This window comes from Triticum aestivum, chromosome 4A (assembly GCF_018294505.1).
Source record: "Triticum aestivum cultivar Chinese Spring chromosome 4A, IWGSC CS RefSeq v2.1, whole genome shotgun sequence".
Classification (NCBI taxonomy): domain Eukaryota; kingdom Viridiplantae; phylum Streptophyta; class Magnoliopsida; order Poales; family Poaceae; genus Triticum; species Triticum aestivum.
In genome coordinates this window covers 438,287,640-438,294,105 of record NC_057803.1, presented here as the reverse complement: position 1 = coordinate 438,294,105, position 6,466 = coordinate 438,287,640, and positions in this window count along the sequence as shown.

Here is a 6,466-nt window from a genome sequence, read left to right as displayed (position 1 = left end):
TATCCGGATACTTACGTATTTCACGGTGCTTGTATACAGTGGGGTTTTTGCAATATAACTTTTCCGACTCATGTGTCCGAATGATCATCAGTCTTTTGTCGTCGCCTGATCAAGCGAGGAACTAGTTGTGCTTCCCTGTTTTTGGCAAAGGTGGTGTGATTACAAAGGGCGGTAACTGTAGGGACACTGCATCATATCAAAAAGGACAGGCATTCTTAATGTAAGATCAACATTTTTTAGAGTATGAGTAGGATAATGCAATAAGCAGCATTGATATGTACCTTTTGGAACTGGGAGGAAAATACAGGGAAATGTATACTGGGTTCGAAAATATAGAAGTGCCATGCATGGTTATACTCATGTTATCTCGCAATCGATTCTTCACAGGAAACTACCATGTCATGCATGTTATGTAATCATGTTCTGTCCTCACAAACAAATTCTTCAGGGTAACTAACAGACCATGCATTGTTATATACTCGTGTTCTGTGGGCAAATTTTTTGTGAGGATATTATTCTAGCCATTGATTGCTGAAGGGCGAATATAGGTATGTACACATGGTAAGCATTACAGGATTTTACTACTTCCAGATATAGAGTTCTCACACATTTACCTCCCAAATGTATGGTTAGATGAAACCAACAGTGTGGTGCATGTTTTTACATCATGAAAATGAGGAAACTAACATGGCCATTGATACACACTCATATTTAGTAGTAGTATATAGATTACTGTAAAAAAGGAGAATATCCATATATTCCTAACCGTTTGATTATTCAGGGGTACAAAAGCTTAGACCTCGCTTCGATGATGGTTGTGTGCATGTCCTCGAGCATGTAGCCAGCCGCAGGGCGCTCAACATATCCATACACGAACAACAGAGGTCGAGGATGTCATTGGGGAGACTGCTCGAATCGCGGCTCATATGGATGTTGCACGGTTCGCGTTCGGACATGGTGGAGTTTGGAAGGTGGGGTTTTTTGGGGGCTTGATTTACGGGGGAGAAGGCTGTCGGTGTGAGCGAGGCGACGGTACACGAGGGCAAAGTGAGATGGAGATGGAGATGGAGATGGAAATGGAGTGGTGCTATGGGAGGGGAGAGGGAGACGAGGTGACGCATGCTAATGTGTTGTACAATGGCGGTGACAGACTGCACAGTGCACAAGGTGAGGCTGACTTTGGTAACCCCAACACGCCGCCTGGACTAGTGTCAGGTGCAGGGTGTTGTCAGACCGGATGAATAGTATTTTGACCATCAAGTGTACCACAGTTGTACTACTACTACTAGTAGGAACATGAGTACTCCAGTACTGTATAGCGGAAATAGGTCTCCCGTGCTAGCATGCCTATTCACTTCATCCTCCAGGTATCATCCATATTGCGAGCAAAACCAAATTCTCATGCATGCGGAAGTGCGAAGATGTGCCTTTTCTTTTTTGACGAGGATAACTATGTATTCCTTAACCAGAGAATGTTGTGTCTCCCACACAGGCACCAATATCCATCTGAACCAGCTACGACACATTTTTTATCTGTTTGCATAGGTCCCACCTATCAGGAAGGATGGGCACGTACACAAACAGGTATGACTCCTCAGTCTACCCGCATAACATTTTCATTTAGTCTACCTAGCCGTCTAATCAACTGCCTGCACGCCACTTCTCCCATTTACTTCTCCATCGAGAACCAATTTTCCTCGGCTTCTTCACCTCCCCTTCGTCTTCATTTGCATCCAAACCCCACTGCGTTCACATTGTTTTAACCTCTTTAAATAATCATCTACTACTTCAGGTATACTAGCCATCTAATCCTAATTCTCCAAACCATAGCCCTCCGATCCAACAGTCCCAAATGGCGAAAGAGATCGAGATGCAGGTTTTTAACGTCCAACATGTCCTCGTCGAAGGCTCGTTGAGCATAGTTGCCACCGTCACCGTCCACCCAAGGGTTGTTCTGAAGTGGATCAACAATGTATCCAACTCCCTCGAAAAGGTAGAGACGAGGGTCATCGGTCTCGACGCAGAGTACACGAAGCATGCCACTGGGAAGATCCAACGCGCCGTCGTCCTTCAGCGTGCCACTATAAGGAACTATTTATCCGCCTAGATTTCTCTACTACTCCTTCCAGTGATCGGTATGCAATGCATGTGTCCGTAGACATGGCAGCTTGTCCATGGAAGTTCAACTACGGCGACCATCACGTTTCATCCACTGCCACTCACGATTCCCACGAAGCCGCTCCAACCCACGACACCACATCCCCCCTCTTGGTCGCACCGCCCCTCTGCCTTTGTGTACATGACATGTGGGCCACCTTAAATGTGGCGAGCATCACGTTTCTACCACAGCCACACGCGATTCCCACGATGCCGCATGAACCCATGACGCCACACGTCCCCTGACCTGCGGCTCATCCCTCTCGGCCCCACTGCCCCTCTGCCTTCGGGAGCATTACATGTGGACCAGCCACCTATTGGGTCCACATGTTATTGACTCAAAGGCAGGTGTAGTAAGGCGCTGAAGCTCAGTCCCGAGGGCCCTGAGAGGGAAATGTAACTCTTGCGCTAGGCTGGTGCTACCGCTGCACGAACTCATGCCAAACTCGAGATTTGTTTCTTTACTATACATGCACGCAACGATTTAATGGACATTGTAATCTCAACATGTGATGGGGAGCACTAAATTTGAATTTGATACTTATAAAACAAAAAGATTCAAAACAAATAAACTGGGAGAGAGGGAGTACATCGTAGGATGTGTCCCATACGAAACAAGTCCCCTGGTTTGTCACCGCGAAGATGCGGTTAGAAAGGAGCACAGTGTCTTCATACTCGTACGGAAACAAATCGGCCGTAGACAGCATGGTCCACCTTTGACCGCCATGTGCAAGGTTCGTGCTATCTTATTCAATCTCACTGTGGTTCCATCGTACCAATTCATGTAGTGGCCCGTTGCATGGCTGATCCCACATGTTGGACAAAGGTTCTACGGGAACGGTGTCACCATTGTAAATGTTGTGCAAATTGATGTTGGTACCCTCCCGTACATATGCAAGACAATCTCCACTCGCACCGAGCCTAACCTGTGAAATAGTGGGCGGGGGGAGAATTAGGAAATGGACACGGAAGTAGTCTTTAGAATGCATTTACTACGTGATTAAACTCATCTTACCTGCTCATCGGAGGAAATCCGAGTGCCCCTCAACGTCGGCATCTCAAGGGGCGTCAACTTGCAACTACGGCCACGCCGTGCTAGAGAGACCCCTAAGGAAACATCCTCGTGCATTCCAGGGGACATCAAGATGCATTTGTTTGAGTAGTTTATCCGGTGAGAGAAAAGGATGAACGAGGGAAGGCCTCTAGAGATAGAGATGGACACTACTACTACAAATGTGCTGGCCTGTGCATTGCAATGGATCGAAAGTAATAGAATAATACTTGTTCATGTGCTTGAAATATAAACACTCTAGTTTTGATATACATGTGTCAGCAGACATGACAGCTTGTCCATGGAAGTTGAACCACGGTGAACATCACGTTTCTTGTTTCTACCACTGCCACACCCACACGCGATTCCCACGATGCCGCTCCAACCCTACCTGTAAGCACGACGTCCCCCGACGTGGACATGGATCCTCTGATGTGGCTATCACTTCCTTACCCTGCCTTTCCTTCACTGACAGGTGGGACCCACACTTGGGGGTCCCACATGTCAGTGAAAGAATGGTAGGATGGTTCACGTCAGGGGATCCTCATCCCTCTTGGCCCCACCGCTCCTCTGCCTTTATGTGCATGACATGCGGGCCAACTGAACTGCGGTGACCATCAACTTTCTACCACAGCCACACCCGATTGGACACGGTTTTCTTGCACCGCTGCTTTGCTCCGATCCGTACTCCCGCTCCATCGAATTTTCATCTAGCGGCTGTGACACATTTCGTCCCGGGCATCAATCCTCAGCTGGAATACTTCTGTACTATAGGTAGTACCCGCCGGTGTGGCCATCTACGCCTCGTAACGCCCCGACGCCCAGTTGTAGCACCTTCGCCACGACCACACCACCACCGACCGGTTCATCTCGAAACGAGTGAGTCACGAACCACACCACCACCATGAGAATGGCATGTGGGCCAGCCACATTTAAGGTCCGCATGTCATTGACTAATAGACCGGGCACTAAGCCACTGAAGTTCGGTCCCATGGGCCCCGAGAGGGAAATGTAACTCCTGCGGCAGGCCTTATCATTCTCCCGTCGTATGAGCTCGTGCCAAACCCGGAATTTGTTTCTTACTACTACTCCCAACTACTAGTAAGGTACACGTGCATTGCATGCATGAGAATCTGGTGGTTTGTGCATTATTCTTCTACATGTGGATTCCTCTAGATTTTACATGTGGCAAATTCTGGTGGAATGTAGATGATATCCAACGGCCTGTAGTGCTCGGATTTGCCATCTTTGTACCATTGGATTGGCTTCATCCAACGACCAACTTTCAAAGTTATTCACAGACTATATAGGGGTATAGATGTTTGGTTTGCAGCTTAAGGTTGCCACGCCTAAGCTTAGGCGTGCCACAAGTGTGTTTGGTTGCGTTCTCGTCTCAGCATAGTTGTTCCCTCGTCATGCATGCTCAACTCAACACCCCTCTTCATGTATGCTCTCTTCATGCATGCTTCTAGTGTATTTGTGCTAAGCTAGTGTGGACTAATGCACCCTCCATACACTCTACCAAACACCCAAAACTGGGTCGAGAAGGGAACTCTTGGGATCATGCACCCTTCATACACCCTACCAAACACACCAGGAATGTGTTTGGTTCATTGCTACACTTGTGGCTTGCCACACTTTTCTAGCTACATGGTCCACATGTCATAGACTCAACTTCTTGCCAACTCTTGCCACACTTGTGGTGGCCATTTTGTTAGCCACATTTTTTGTGGCAGACACACTTTGCCTAAGCTTAGTTGTGGCAAAGTTAGTCATGAATGAAGTTCAACCATGGAGTCTTCTAGATTCTACATGTGGCAGAATCTGGTGGAATGTAGATCATATCCAACGGCCAGTAGTGCTCGGATTTGCCATATTTGTACCGTCGGATTGGCTTCATCCAACGACCAACTTTCAAAGTTATTCACACACTATATAGGGGGTATAGATATAGATGTGCCGGCCCATTGCAATGGATCCAAAGTATATCTATTTAGTGGAGTGCACTCTAAACACATTATCTATTTATTTTTCTCTAACCTTTCGTAGCCATGCAACCAAGCCACATAAGCTTCATGGGTGCCCCCCACATCATATTATTCATACTACGTTGACTGGAAAAAAGATAAATCACCCAAAACAAGATCTTCCTATTTTTTGTTCCTACGATGTTGTGTCGTTCACGTACCTACTAGTTGTATAGTGGTAGTACTAGTTGTATAGTACAAACTTGGTACTAGTAGGAGTAGAGTAGTACGGAATGCTCCAACTCTATCAACGAGCCCCATCTGACACCAAATTTCTTGGCTTCCGTGCTGCAGCTAGATCTTCCCCACGTTTCTGTTTTCCAACCGGGCGGCGGGCGGGGTGCGGTTTGCCAATAGTCGGTTTGCTCAACGGCGGTCCCACATGAAAGTGAAAATGCTAGGCAACATGCCTTCCCTAAGCTATGTGTCGTGCCGGACGGGCCGTGGAGTACTCCCGATTCTCGGCGTGTGTGGGGGGGGGGGAGTGCGACGCGAACACGGCAGGCCTTTTCCTATTACTAGCAATGTGCCTGTGCGTTGTGACGGATCCAAAGTAGTAGAATAGTAGTACTTTTTCACAAACTTGAAAGAAATCTCTCGTGTTTTGATATACTCCTAATATATTACTCCCTCTGTTCCTAAATATTTGTCTTTTTAGAGATTTCAAATGGACTATCACGTACGGATTATATAGACATATTTTGAAGTGTATATTCACTCATTTTGCTCCGTATGTAGTCACATATTGAAATCTCTGGAAAGACAAATATTTAGGAACGGAGGGTGTACTTTTCACTCAAAATATATTTCTCGGGCTGTTTTGATGAGGTGATGGAGGGATGTGGTTGCTTTCAAGATAATAAGGGGTTTTCTGCAAATTCGAGCAGAGAAGTGGGCTATTGTTGCAAAAATGCCAAAACTTACCTCATAGCCGTTAGATGCAGATCTAATGGTCAGAAACGACGGATGGCAGACACACCACCATCACCAACTGAGTCTTTTATAGGAGTAGGAGTAGTGAAACATGTATAAATTGTAACATTTTGGTTTTGCTCCTTGGCACGATCGATAGATATAAATAACGATTGGAAATGCTAGGGCGGGGCTATTTCCGCCAGATATGCAGGGTACGTAGTAGCTAGGTTGGCGCATCATCGGTTTGGTTACACGTGGTCCAACATGTTCTAGTGTTTCTAGCAAGATGCGCGCGCGTTGCATGAAGTTGATGGAA